At 38.4% G+C, this 13,982-nt stretch overlaps 1 protein-coding gene across 1 annotated transcript in view; it reads left to right on the forward strand.

Annotated features, from left to right (window-relative positions):
• The first annotated feature begins 6,179 nt into the window (after nt 1-6,179).
• Nucleotides 6,180-13,982, forward strand: part of LOC107730146 (uncharacterized) — a 17,204-nt gene continuing 9,401 nt past the window's right edge. Inside the window, exon 1 of the mRNA XM_016540878.1 lies at nt 6,180-6,798. The gene's annotated coding sequence lies outside the window, so the exon portion shown is untranslated. The remainder of the gene's footprint in view (nt 6,799-13,982) is intronic.

Raw genomic sequence — 13,982 nt, forward strand, 5'->3', positions numbered from 1 at the left:
GAAAGAAGGCGTAACTTTTATTCTCGCTGTAGTATTGTTGCCGCCGCCGCCATGTCGTGAAGGCGCTGTGTGTTTCGTTGTGAAAGCGAAATTACTTTGTTTGGCCTTCCAAAAGAGGACGATATCTGCTTCGTCATGCCTAGAGCTGATCCGTGCTGGTCGCTGAGGAAATACAACAACTTTGCGCTGTGGATCGCCGGATCGGCTTTCACTGTGGAAGAAGTGGAGTCCAGCCCGGGGTTTGTCACATGTGGTTGCCGCAAGCCCGCCGGACGCTCCTTCGTCGAATCCGCCGCCTCTGCTCACTCTAGCGCAACTTTACAGATCTTCTTTATGCACCAAGAACTTGTAACACTCTAAAGAGAAAGGAAAAAATGAAATCGCATCATATGACCCCTTTAAGATCTGCACAGTATCTTACTACATCTTGTAAGTGGTTAGGTGTGGAGTGTTATTTGCGTGCTCCCTGTGAGGCTAATATTAATTTTGATATGAGCTAGTTAATAATTTCAACTGAAAAAAATTTAATGTTTATATGTTAGGTTACATTTTATTTTGATGGTCCACGTAGTCTATTGACTATAAGCAACTTTGCAACTACATGTCAACTAACTCTCATTAGAGTATTAGTAGGCTTAGGTTAAGGTTAGGGTTGGTAGAATGTTGACGTACTTGCAAAGTTACTTATAGTCAGTTTGTCTGTTGGGGAACCATCAAAATAAAGTGTTAGCATATATTTAGCAGACATACTACTAATACTCCAATGACTGCTAGATGACATGTAGTTGCAGAGTTACTTATATCTAATCTGTCTGACCTTTGCATAACTTGGGGATGTGCTAATCGCAATAAGTTTAGAAACATACAATCCAGGTTGTTTGTGGTTATTAAGTCATTGATTAGAAATGATTTATTTTTTAGTGAGCGAATGTTTAAAAATGCTAAATTGATGGCATTGCATTTTGTCTCAACAGCAATATTAGTTTGATGCATAACAGGCCGCAGATTAGATGAGTCAGCCGTACGGCTTGAGAAGGCCTTAGATTTTCTATCACGTTATAAAACAGAAATAGAGAAAACTACAGGCTTAGGTTAAGGTTAGGGTAGGTAGAATGTTGACGTACTTGCAAAGTAGTCAGTTTGTTGGGGAACCATCAAAATAAAGTGTTAGCATATATTTAGCAGACAAACTACTGCTAGTTGACATGTAGTTGCAGAGTTACTTATCAACAGCTGTCTAAAGAGTACCATCAAAATAATCAAACTGATATTACAATAAAAATAGTTCAAGTAGGGATGTAACGATTAACCGCGAGCCGGTTGAAAATTTATTCAAATAGTGACGATTCAAATCGGTTGAGATGCCAAACAAATCACGATACCATTGGAGTAGACGTTTATATGAATGCATTTCTGAGGGGAACTGACTATCTTTAGAAAAGTTTACATGGTATTTTCTTTTCATCTTGCCTCTGAACAATGCATATTAAAGTAGTGTTCATAAGCGCAGCTCTGCTTTGTTTAAAGCAGTAACCCAGGAAACACTGTATCATTGCTGTTCATAAGCCCCACCTGCTGTCAGAGAGTGAATCTGCGACTCATTCAGCTCGTCTGCTGTTTCGTTCAGACATGTTTTATGTAGTATAGTTTCACAAAACTAATGTCAGACCATTCACAACACCTTTTCATTTACTGTATAATGCCTTCAATCTCATTTTGTTAAAAAAATTGTGAGAAAATAGAATCGTGAAATCAAAATCGTGAATTGAATCGAACCGTGAGTTGAGTGAATCGTTACATCCCTAGTTCAAAGAAAATGTGTCATATTACACATTCATCTGATCTGATATCTGATCTTATGGCTGTTTGAGAAAAACAAATATTACTATTATTATTACTATACTTATAAGTGGTCTTTGATTGCTTTAAGTAAAGTAGCATAAGAAAGATGACAAGTTATGAGACTTATAATACATTATAACTATAAGAAATATATTCCATTGTAACTTAAGTGGATGCAACGTGTTCACTGTGTGTTATAAATCATCATACTCTTAAAAGCTATAACCACAAATAAGTAAATATTATAATACATTAAAACTGTTCTTATGAATATTCATAAGAGGATATAACATATTATAAGGTGTTACGATCAGTTATGTTTGTATATTCATTGTTTGTGTTTTCCACTAGATCTTGATTGGTTTCCCTTTCTGTCACTCATTATGGGTTCGTCCGCTGTCTCCGTTGATGCCTCCCCGCCGGAAGTATAAAAGGCGATGTCGCATCTGTTTTCAAGAGGGCTTATTCTTTGTTTTACCCCTTGTATTTAGTTTTGATATTTGATTTGAGCGTGATGTGTGTCCGTGCTCTTTGCTCACCTGTTTGGTAAGTTGAGAAGAGAGCAGGATACGATGTCACGTGACATACGTCGCGCTTCACCTAGTTCATTTTGATGTATTAGTTCATTAGTTTAGGAGTGTTGCCACCCGCTGTAAGTTTTGTTTGAGTAGTTAAGTTAGGGCGTGCGAGTAGCACACTGAAGATGTTGTTTTGATTTTGATTTTGATTAATCTAGGTTAGATTTAATGAACAGAATAAAACCTAATCTTAAATTGCGGCTTTATGTGTACATTCTACAAACATCTGTAGTAGAGAGATAACAACAAACATATAATATAATGTCATTGTCACACCTGACTTAAAGATGCAACATAAAAGGGAGACGACGTGACAAATTTAACTAAAAAAGGAATTTCTTACATCAATAATTAAACTACATCAAGCATCAACATTCAATAATGTTGGTCAGTAATGATTGTGAGTGAATGAGTGAAGAATGTTAACAAACCCATTAGGCCTACATAAAGCACAAATAAACAACTTCAAACCTGGAGCACGAGTCTGGCAGACTGCCTCAGTACATTATTTAAATGCGGTTCCACAATGAAATTCAGGTGCGCTCAAGTCACACTCCAGTCACTGATCAGACCTACAAAACAAAAGAAAAAAACCAAAGCTACAACACAACTAAATCATAACATACAGTGCCGTGAAAAGGTTTTTGCCCCCTTCCTGTTTTTTTAATTTTTTGCATATTTGTCACACTTAAAAGATTCAGATCATCAAACCAATTTTAATATTACGCAAAGATAATGCAAGTAAATACAAAATGCAGTTTTTAAATGATAATTTCATTTATTAAGGGAAAAAAGCTGTCCAAACCTGCCCGGCCCTACGTGAAAAATTATTTGCCCCCCCCTCTTAAATCATGAAAGAACTGTGATTAACCACATCATTTTAGAAAGCTGAGTTAAATTTCACTAGCCACACGCAGGCCTGATTACTGCCAGACCTGTTGAATCAAGAAATCACTTAAATAGAACCTGCCTGACAAAGTGAAGCATGCTTAAAGAGCAACACATCATGCCGCGATCTAAAGAAATTCAAGAACAGATGAGAAACAAAATAGTTGACATGTATCAGCCTGGAAAGGGTTATGAAGCCATTTCTAAGGCTTTGGGACTCCAGCGAACCACGGTCAGAGCCATTATCCACAAATGGAGAAAGCTTGGAACAGTGGTGAACCTTCCCAGGAGTGGCCAGCCTACCAAAATTACTCCAAGAGCGCAACGACGACTCATCCAGGAGGTCATAAAAGAACCCAGAACAACATCTAAAGAACTGCAGGCCTCACTTGCCTCAATTAAGGTCAGTGTTCATGATTCAACAATAAGAAAGAGACTGGGCAAAAACGGCATCCATGGGAGAGTTCCAAGGCAAAAGCCATTGCTGACCAAAAAGAACACAAAGGCTTGTCTCACATTTGCCAAAAAATATCTTGTTTATCCCCAAGACTTTTGGGCAAATATTCTGTGGACTGATGAGACAAAAGTTGAACTTTTTGGAAGGTGTGTGTCCCGTTACATCTGGCGTAAAACCAACACAGCATTTCATAAAAAGAACATCATACCAACAGTCAAACATGGTGGTGGTAGTGTGATGGTCTGGGGCTGCTTTGCAGCTTCAGGACCTGGATGACTTGCCATAATTGATGGAACCATGAATTCTGCTCTCTATCAGAAAATCCTGAAGGAGAATGTCCGGCCGTCAGTTTGTGACCTCAAGCTCAAGCGCACTTGGTTTATGCAGCAGGACAATGATCCAAAACACACCAGCAAGTCCACCTTTGAATGGCTCAAGAAAAACAAAATTAAGGTTTTGGAGTGGCCAAGTCAAAGTCCAGACTTAAATCCGATTGAGATGCTGTGGCATGACCTTAAACAGTCCATTCATGCTCAAAAACCCTCCAATGTGGCTGAATGAAAACAATTCTGCAAAGAAGAGTGGGCCAAAATTCCTGTGAAAGACTCATTGCCATTTATCGCAAACGCTTGATTGCAGTTGTTGCTGCAAAGGGTGGCACAACCAGTTATTAGATTTAGGGGGCAATTACTTTTTCACGTAGTGCCAGGCAGGTTTGGACAGCTTTTTTCCCTTAATAAATGAAATCATAATTTCAAAACTGCAGTTTGTATTTACTCAGGTTATCTTTGTGTAATATTAAAATTTGTTTGATGATCTGAATCTTTTAAGTGTGACAAATATGCAAACAATTAAAAAAACCGGAAGGGGGCAAAAACTTTTTCACACCACTGTAGTTACATTTATGTGAGAAGTAGCTAACTGGATGATCAATACCATCTGAATGAGTCTGAAGAAAAACTGCTCCTGCTCCCACTTATCTCGCGTCCGCCTGGATTTTAAATGGCCGATCGCACTGGGGAGCCGCTAACAGAGGAGCAGTAGACGGCAACAATTTTAGATTCTCAAATGCTTGTTGGCTTTGCAAGGTCCACTCAAACTTATCAGAACTGTTTAAGAGATTAAAGGACAAATAACCACTGAAAAATTAAGGCAAAAACTGCAGTAGCTGGCCATCCTGATAAATCTCATCAGCTCCTTTTTTAGCAGGGAATAGTGAAAAATTCTATTGCAAGCACTTTAGCACCTAAAGGACACACCCTAAACTGACCGACTTCCTTTCCCAAATAGGAATCTGTTGCTTGAGCAAAATCAGTCAACCTAGCCTCCATTAGACGTTGGAACAAAGATTGCACACGATTCATATGCTCATTCCAGCTGTCACTATAACTGATAACATCTTCCAAATAAACTACACAACCCTCTAAATCTAAAGCTACATGGTTCATTAACCTTTTGAAAGGTCGCTGGAGCATTTCGTAACCCGAAACTCATAACAGAATAAGAGTGTATTCCTTAAGAAGTAATAAAATCATTTATTTCCTGTGCGCAAGATGTCAGAAGCACCGACCAGTACAATTTTAGTAAATCTACTTTGCTAACATACTTAGCAGAGCCAACTTGATCTACATAGTCCTCCATTCGCGGAAGTGGAAAAGCATCAGTTCTTGTGATTTTGTTATTTTTATGAAAACTAAATGTTCTATCCAATTTTCTCACTAGCAGGCATGGAGATGCCCAACTAGAACATGAAGGCGTTGCAATGTCATTCTCTAACATGTATTGAACCTCCGACTCCAATTGCTGACATTTATAAAAAGGAACATGATAGAACCACTGAGGTGTCACCCACGTCCACATCATGCTCTATTAAATGAGTTTGCGAAGGCACGTCCCCAAAAAGTAATGGAAAATCACGTATTAATTGTGACAGTTCTGCCCGCTGTGAAACAGACAAATGAGACAACAGACTTCCCATAACTTTAAGGGTTTCAGAATTCTTTAACCGGGGTTGCAGTACAGCATCGTCAGAAACCTTAACAGTTTCTGTATCTACAAAAGATTGAACAACCCCAGCCAACCCTGAACTAGACAGAATGATATGTTTAACAGGGATTTGTTCACAATAACAAGAGAAATAGGGTTTCAAAAGAGTTACATGACAAACTTGAGTAGATTTCTTTCTATCCGGAGTCGAAATATCATAATTAAGGTACATAACGATCATACCGAAAATGGAAATGAATTGGGACAGGGCTTTAACTACAGGTCGAGTAGTAATTGTACACATCACATATGCCACGGGTGACACATTACGGTCAACAGATATTTATTTCCCAACTTCGAAAGAGGTAGCCTAATGGATCAACCTGAACATGTAAGCTGGCGCCGTTGTGTGTGGCACGCCGTCTGCTGCTTGCTTTCTCGTTTTTAAATTTTATGATTTTATATCTATCCTTCCTAGTCACTGACTGTAATATGTTGCTGGTTTATGACCGCCAAACTCTGTAAAATTTTAGCATGGCTATCGACTCTGCCAAGAGTGACATTGGTGCGCCTGGTCGATTTCCCCTACCTGCCGTCTCATATCTCCCTGCTCACCTGTGTTGGCATCCCGCCGATTTTCCCTGGAGGCGACGGCGTCGGAGGAAACGCGGCAAGCAGGGTGGAGCTGCTGTTCGGCTGAAATCTCTTACACGGTCTCCGCCTATGTGTAGGACCCATGCCGGCCTATGAATGGCGCGTCCTTTGGTGTCCTATGAGCACATCTTATCGGTGGCTTCGACCTGTTGTTCCACGTTTTTCGTCGGTGATGTCACGCGATCTCTCCCCCCCGCATTCGTCGCCGTGGAGTGAATCTCTTCAACCTCCGACCGCTAAACCGATCTACACAGCCCGAGAAAGCCGCATCACTACTTAAGGTGGCTTTGATCAACGCACGGCCAGTGGTGAACAAGACATTTATATTAAACGACTTCTTCACATCTCACGCCCTGGATATCTTATGCATTACTGAAACTTGGATTAAACCTGGTGAGTTAAGTCCGTTCACTGAACTGGTTCCACAAGACTGTAATTTTTTTAATTCACCTCGGCTATCAGGCCGCGGTGGGGGACTAGCAGCAGTATTTAAAAACTCGTATTTCTGCCGCTGTTTAACAACTAGCCCTCGTTGCACCTTTGAATTGCTGTTGCTTAAGACCACATTAAATTACTCATTGGTGTTTGCCTTGGTTTATCGCCCGCCCCTGCCAAACAAGGATTTTCTGGGGGATATTGTTACCAGCCATGACAGAATCTTAATCTTGGGAGATTTTAATATCCACGTATGCTGTGACTCTAAGCCACTCTCTAAAGAGTTTCGAAGTCTCATTGACTTGTTGATTTTGATCAGTGGGTGTCTAGCCCCTCTCATATTCAGGGTCATACTTTGGACTTAATTCTATCACGTGGTTTACCTGTATTGGACATTAACATCTTAGACATAGGCATGTCGGATCATTTGCCAATCTTGTCCTCTTTACCTTTTACTGGAAGTACACATAAGCATCAACCCCGTTCACGGCTGACTCGTGTCTTTTCCGATTGCTCTAGTGATGATTTTACAGCTTCATATTCTGAACTATGTGCCAATCAGGACATGGACTCATGTTTAAGTTATCTAGATGCTGACGAACACTTAAACTTTTTAAATTCCACCTGTTCTAATATTTGAGATGTTGTTGCTCCTCTTAAGATGAAAAAACATAAGCACAACTCTAAGCCTTGGTTAAATGACACTACTTGTTCACTCAGACAGACATGTAGAAGGGCTGAACGTAAGTGGAATAAGGATAGATTACAAGTTTCCTATGAAATTCTTAAGGACTCCCTCTCTGCATTTCAGCCAGCTACTAATGCTGGTAAGCGTAAATATCTCTCAGAGTTAATATTATTTAACAGTACCAGGCCTAAAGCCCTATTTTCAATAATTGATTCTGCTCTCAATCCCACTATTAATCATTTTCCTGAGACATCTGATTCTCTTTGTGAGGATTTTGCGAGATATTTTAATGATAACATCTCACAGATTAAATCTCTAATGCCTTTGTCAGCCTATACACCACTTGATGTTACTCTCTGCTTTTCAACATGGTCTGTCTTTGAGCCTATCACCTTGGACTCTCTTAATGAGATTGTTGCTTGTTTAAAGCCTACTAGCTGCCCTCAGGATGTGATTCCCACACTTCCTTAAGCAAGTTTTTCAAGCTATTGGCCCTGATTTGTTGTCTGTCATCAACAAATGTCTTACTGGGACCGTACGCGACTGCTTTAAACATGCCTCTTTTCTGCCTCATCTTAAAAAAACAAATTTGGATCTTACGCTTTTGAGTAATTTTTGCCCAGTCTCATATTTACCTTCCCTCTCAAAAATTTTAGAAAAAGTGGTCCTGAGCCAACTTTTGCCTTTTTTGAATGATAACGATATACACGAGAAATTTCAGTTTGGTTTTAAAGCCCGTCACAGCACCGAATCGGCCCTCTTAAGAGTCATGAATGATGTAATGCTCACCACTGATACTGGGCAGTCTGTGGCTTTGGTCTTGCTAGACCTTAGCTCTGCATTTGACCTGGTCGATCACAATATTCTCTTATCACATCTAGAAGCATGTGTGGGCCTTCGGGGTACGGTGCTACAATGGTTTCGCTCATATTTAACCAATAGGAGTTACTCTGTCTGCCTCGGGCACCATTCTTCCTCTGATAAACATTTAAGTTCTGGTGACATGTTTCAACAACAAGCACTCCTGTGCATGAAACACAGTAGATCGAGTCTTTGGCATGCTGAAAACACACTGGTGCTCTATATTCTTCAAGCCCTTAGAGGTGAGCCCTGCCAGGGGGATTGAGGATCCCTGTAAATAAGGGCACTCTAAGACGCTTTGGATAAAAGTGTTTGCCAAATGCATAAATGTAAATGTTATTTTTGTAAATCCTTTTTTGTAAGAGTCTCGGGCACAAATGCTCAATAAAGCTGTTCAAGATACTACTGTAATATTAATGCATAACGATCATGTGACGCTGAAGACTGCAGCAATGGCTGATGAAAATTCAGCTTTTACATATAGTCTAATAAAATAGAAAGCCGTTATTTTAAATTGTAATATTTTACAATATTGCTGTTTTTACTGTAGTATTTGATCAAATTAATGTAGCCTTGGTGAGCATAAAAGATTTACTAACTATGTGAGAACTATCTGTCCTGACTACACTTATTTTATTCCTCCCTTCACTGCAGCCACGTGCTCTTGTCTACTTTCAAGGCGCATCTCAGCGGGTGGCACTGAGTCTGGACAGTGTCTGAATTCACTCACGTCATTTTGTCCACTCATTGCTGACACTAATATTGGGAAAGGGATGAGCAACTGATGGTCTGCAGTAACTTAGTAGGCCTACAGCCAGCTGGACTATAAATAAACTGATGATCAATTTTAAAACATTCAAAACGTGAGTCATGATGAAACGATTGCTTTCAGTTTAGGATGTCACTACTAACTCCAACCAGGAGGGGTCGCTTGTTTCCAGTCGATCACTGCATTAACAGAGTAGTAGAATGTGCGCGATAAACCCTGCGTTCCATTCGGAAGGGCTCATCCCTATGCCCTAATCCCTTCAAAGGGTTTACCCTCCGGAGTGAGAGCTTCAAAGGGTTGAAGGGTGTAGGGGACCAAACAACTGTTTCTTGAAGTGCCCTTCTGCGTCATCATCACGTGCCCACACGGAGGCGCCGTCATCATGCAAAGAATCTGCGCAAAGGATCATGGGAGCCCAAAGTGTCCATCAGTTGTACCCTTCGAAATGCTTCATCCCGAAGGGCCCTTTGAAGTGGCCAGTTTCGAGCACTTCGGTTTGGAACGACCCTTCAATATGGCGGCCATGATTGTTTTCACTCCGAAGTGCCCTTCGGAGGGCGATATATCCCGTTTGGAACGTACCGAATGTGGGGAACAGATTATTTTCAATCGAGTTCAAGGGGGCACCTATACCTATGTTTGGTTTGTTTGGAAATAAAATCTGTAATGAAATAATTTAATTTAAATTGCCATTACATCACTGCACACAAATGAGATGAGAAGTAGATACACCAGTGCAGTGGCGCAAAAACGCGGTATGCAGTATATGCAGTGCATGGGGCGCCACACATAGGGAGGCACCATTTTGCCAAAATCATTCTGTGAAAATCTTCTTTAATAAAACGTTATAAATAATCAAAAGCTTAGTTATTAATAATTAATGCAATATTTTTATTTAACGGTTTTTAGCATTTTTATGAGTTAAAAAATTTATTTAATAAAAACTTATTAAGATGCGGAACGGCCTTATCTCTTTGCGACCACAACAAATGGGAGACTTTTCAGAGGCGCACTTCAGCTTGCCCTCAGGAAAAGTACATTTGCCAAATGAGCTTCAGTAGAACAACAGGGAACTGCGGTCTGATGAGATGTTGTTATTTCGGTAAAACAAACTTTCCTGTCCTGTCAGCCGTTTTACTGTGCTCACGGCGCACGCTCTTCAACTGTACGCGAATATGAGGCGCACGCATGAACAGGTGCACACCGTTTCTAACTATATTACTTTCTGTGTTGATTCTGTCATACCTACAAAAAGATAACCTTGTATTCCAATAATAAACCTTGGGTTACGAAGGAGTTAAAAAGTATATTGAATATGAAGAAGAGAGTATTTCTCTCAGGAACTAATGAGGAGAAAAAACAGATAAACAGGGAAGTTAAAAGGGCAATAAAAATTGCTAAAAGTAATTATAAAAATAAGATTGAGGGTGTGTTTATGCAAGGTAATCTTAAAGCTGCCTGGAAAGGAATTAAGAGTATGGCTGAAGTTAGTACATGGGTATCAAATCAACTAAGGCCTATGGAGAATTATGATACAAATTTTCTTCTATCTAATAAGTATAATGAATTTTTTTCTCGTTTTAATACATCAGCTATAGATGATGAGATGGCACTTTTTATAGATAATTTTAGCAAGATGGCTCTTTTTAAAGATAATACTAGTTCTAATCATTTTAAATTGAATCCATCTGATATATTGAAACAGTTGAAGGCTACACCGCTTAATAAGGCCCCAGGCCCAGATGGCATATGTGGTCACTGAGACACTGTGCAGCTTAGCGGAGTTCTCCACTTACTTTTTCAATCTTCTCTAGATTTAGGGTTGGTACCAGATTTGTGGAAAAGCTCAATTATTGTACCTATACCTAAAAAAGCAAAGCCAGAATTGTTGAATGACTACCGTCCTATTGCCTTGACTTCTTTGGTCATGAAGGCTTTTGAAAATGAGATCAAAAAGTATGTGATGACAGTTGCTGGACCACTTTTAGATCCGTTGCAGTTCGCATATCGCGCTGGAAGAGGCGTAGAGGATGCAAAACTGTTTCTGTTGAATGCTCTCAGTCTACATCTGGAAAATAGTGGAGCTTTTGCGCGGCTTTTGTTTGTGGACTTTTCGTCTGCATTTAATTTTTTGCAACCTATTATTTTAGGGCAAAAACTTATTAGTCAGTTTAATTTTAACCATGGTTTAGTTTTATGGATTGTGAATTTTTTAACAGATAGGAAACAAAAGGTTAGAGTTAATGGGGTCTTATCGGACGCGTTAAATATTTCTATAGGTTCACCACAAGGCTGTGTACTTTCTCCGGTTCTTTTCCTTTTATATACAAATGATTGTCAGAGTTTGTAGAATACTAGTTATTTGGTCAAATATGCAGACGGTACTGTGCTTCTGTCTTTGCTGTCATATCCAGATCAGGAATATGGTCCGGGTTTGGATGATTTTATTTTATGGTGTAATAGGATGAAATTAGATTTGAATGTGTCAAAAACGAAAGAGATGATCATCAATTTTAGTAAGCTGAAGCAATACGTTTATGTAATAAATTTAGTTGATTTATTATTATTTAATTTTTTTTCTTCTCTTATGTATTTGGTGTATTTTAAATATTTGTATGTGTGTGTTAAGTGTTGTATATGTGAAGCACTATGAAAGTCTGAATTAATTGCCCCAAGGGGATTAATAAAGCTCTAAACTAAAATAAATAAATAAACCGCACTAGAAACTGCGAGCATACATCGTCAGTTAAGTCACGAAATTACCAAAATGGCGATTAAAACTGCAAAACTGGGCATGCATGTATGTGCATTACATTTAAGAACGTCTCTCAAATGCATGCAGCCTGCCTAAATATTCTGCAATTCGAGATCACAATAGGGCACAAGATGATAGGCTATGTCATTTTTAATGCACAAGTAGGCCAAAGCACAGTGCAGTTAAATGTACTAGAAAATATGCACAAATGTTTCGTTAATTTTTAAAGTACAAAAATACCATATTTAAATGCATGAAAAAAACTTATTTTACATTAATACATTATTTTCCTTTGTACGGAGCTCGATTTAGGTATGACAAAAGTGCTGTAATGAATTCATTTTGACAACTAATAGAATGTTAAACATTGACTGATAACTTTTTCAGAGTTCATTGATTATATAAAATTCAGTGAAGGTTGACTATAGTTATCTGCATGTCTCATCCATGAGTGGGCCTATGCAATGCTGGAGAACAAGATTTTGGTGGTGTTAAGACCCAGAAACAAGCTATAGCAATAAAGCTATAGTGAGCCCTTTTATTAAAATACCTGGAGCCTAGGTATTACAAAAATAAAACAAAAATTGTTATTCACTCAGTATTACTTGATGTAATTCACAACTATCTCAATTACAATTAAGTACAAATTAATTGTATTCAGTTGTGTTTTAGGCACTAAAACAGTCCAGTACTTTATAGTCAAATCCATTTCTATATTGAAATAATGAAGATTTCTGTGCCACCCCAGACTGGTTGCTGCCCCCTTCCTGGCTACCCCTATGAAAATATCCAGTAAGAGGGCAAAGTGATTAATATCAGTTTATTTCTGAGTATATTTATTAATTATTTATTTATTTGTGTGGTGGGGGGCACATGTTTGTGAATGGGCATTTGATTTACATTTGAGAGAAACTAAGATTGTAAACAAGGATACAAACTAGCCACTTTTCACTGAAAATTGCTGTTGTAAATTCAAAATATCTGCGTAATTCAATTAGATTCAATGAGTTAAAAACTCTTGTTACTTCATCAATACAAAACAATGCTGAACTTTGACAAAAAAGAGATTTTAAATGTTATAATAGTGATTTTATAATGTCTAAATATAAATCCATTAGCAAAACATGTGAAAAGAACTATATTACAGAGTGGAAATGGTAAAGGAGACAATAAATGATCCTCTGCTGCTGTTTAGTGGTCATAGTGGGAATCATGACATTCATTTCAATAGTATTTGTTTTTCTACCAGGTGAAATCTTGGCAGAAATCTTCCACTTAGCATGTTTTCCATGAATTATCTCTTTAAGTAAAAAAGAAAAAAAAGAAAGAAAATGCAGATAAAAATAAATTTTACTATATAAAAATGTGCAAAATATTAATAATTTTGAGGCAAATATATATATATATATATATTCAAATTACCTAACTAAAAAGTGAGCAATAGTACATGTGTTTGAAAACAAAAATGAATACAAAAAAATGTGTTCTACTGTCTGGGGTCTGCCATCAGGAGTTATAGGGGATGTTATGTAACACACTTTTCTTTTCTTTTTTTTCTTGTTTTTACTTTTCACTTTTTTCCCTATGGTATTAAAAAGGGGGGAAGGGGGTTCAAATCTTTGTCACTTTTTTCACTCCTGATAAGTTTTTTATCTTTCCATGCACAAGCTAGTAATGGGCTTTTGGTCATTGACTTGCAGAAAGTTTTCTGCGCGAGTTAGTGTTAGAGGCTACTAGAATACAGGGGGGCGCCGACACTGATCTTGCATACCCCTCGGCAAATGTGCAGTTGCGCCCCTGTACCAGTGACACCAGAGTTGCTCTCATCTCCTGGTGGAAATCAAAGACTTAAGATGAAAATGAAATGAAATTACCATTATATCCAGTAGATGGCAGCAGAGGATCACCCATTAGCTCAGTTGCCATTTCAACTTCCTAGTTTTTTTCACGTCTTGCTTTTGGATTTATTATAAAATGACTATGAAGTATAGCAAGTGCAGAAAGTCACAAAGTCTCATGTCATTTAAAAATAAATAAATAAGCCCAGACACCAACAGCCTAGTATGGTA

This window comes from Sinocyclocheilus rhinocerous, unplaced genomic scaffold (assembly GCF_001515625.1).
Source record: "Sinocyclocheilus rhinocerous isolate Xijiao unplaced genomic scaffold, SAMN03320098_v1.1 scaffold36, whole genome shotgun sequence".
Lineage (NCBI taxonomy): Eukaryota > Metazoa > Chordata > Actinopteri > Cypriniformes > Cyprinidae > Sinocyclocheilus > Sinocyclocheilus rhinocerous.